This window comes from Echinops telfairi, unplaced genomic scaffold (assembly GCF_000313985.2).
Source record: "Echinops telfairi isolate 266 unplaced genomic scaffold, ASM31398v2 ScPeMD7_356;HRSCAF=729, whole genome shotgun sequence".
Lineage (NCBI taxonomy): Eukaryota > Metazoa > Chordata > Mammalia > Afrosoricida > Tenrecidae > Echinops > Echinops telfairi.
In genome coordinates this window covers 2,812-4,110 of record NW_022104254.1, presented here as the reverse complement: position 1 = coordinate 4,110, position 1,299 = coordinate 2,812, and the positions used below count along the sequence as shown (strand labels likewise).

The following is a 1,299-nucleotide window of genomic DNA, read 5'->3' as shown; positions in this document are numbered from 1 at the left end:
TCTGATGGGCCAGCTAATATAAGTTCTTCTGATGGACTGTTTTCAATAAATCATTAAAGACATGAAAGTCAAATTCTTTTGAACGTGCCTGTGTATTAGTTCCCTAAGCTGCTATTGTTCGTTTTGCCATGAGCCAACACAATGGACTCAAACCTACCGACAGTCTTGAAGCTGGTATAGGAACCAGCAGCCTCTTGTTCTTTCATAGAGAAGGTCACCCTCCTAGAGGACTGTTTCCTTCAGGAGGCTGACCCTCTAGTTCCGGTTGAAGCTGAGTATGGTCGCCCTCTCTTCATCGTTTAACTGGAAGTTCAAGACCTGGAAGTTCTCAACCATGTGCTTTGGGGTCACAACCACATTCCTCTGACTATGGAACCAGATCAGGAGCTGGGGAGGGGTCTTGTGCTTTGCAGCAAGCTCCTTAATCTTGGTGTCTCCCAGTAGTGAAGGGTCCTATGGTTTGGCCCAAGGTCTGTCTGGAGAGCCCAGGGGGCTGTAGGCAGTGACTGTGATGCCCTTGGGAAGGCAGTACTGGGTCAGCTTCTCCTGCATGAGGTAGGGGTGACACTTATTTAGGTTAGTCACTGGTTTGTTTGAGCCCCTCAATCGAAGTGGCTGAAGCTGGAGATGCCAATGGCTTTCACCAGCCCCTCGTCCACCAGCTCCTCCTTGGCCTTTCACGCATCCAAGAACGTTGTTCTACTGCAGGGATAGTTTCCTTCATCGTCTTAGGGAGGAGTTCCTTCCTAGACTGCAGCCCCTGAGGCCAGTGTATTAGGTAGATGTCCAGATAGTCCAGGTTCAGATTTCTGAAGGTCTTCTGGCAAGCTTCCCTCACCAGGGCCTCTCAAAGAAGGTGGACCACAGCTTGCTGAAGATGAAGAGGTCCCCATGCTTCATCACATCTCTTGGAACTTCTGGATAGTTCCCCCACCTCCCTCTTATTCTGATACACAGGGACGCAGTCCAGGTGGCAGTACCCCATGTCAATAGCTGTCTTTATGCCCTCTTTGATTTGGCCTGGGGCAGACTTCCAGGTGGCCAGGCCCATGATGGGCATCTTGGCTTGGGAGATGAGCTCTACAAAGGTGACCATGGTCAGTGTGGACAGTGAGCTGAGCAGATGGGTCCTGACCCATGCTGTTTTCAATAACACAGTTCTTTGCTATTGATACAGTTTACAGGTATGCATTCTTCTTCTACATTCCTTTTAATTTATCTACCATTTATGTGCATATGTGATTGAAAAGATCTTGACACACCTTTGGGTCGGGCACACCTTAGTTATCAAAGTGACAT

The 1,299-nt window shown here is 48.7% G+C and overlaps 1 pseudogene; it reads right to left on the bottom strand.

Moving 5' to 3' along the window:
- Positions 1–255: 255 nt before the first annotated feature.
- Positions 256–1,096, bottom strand: LOC101646560 (annotated as a pseudogene).
- Between the last annotated feature and the right edge of the window lie 203 nt (positions 1,097–1,299).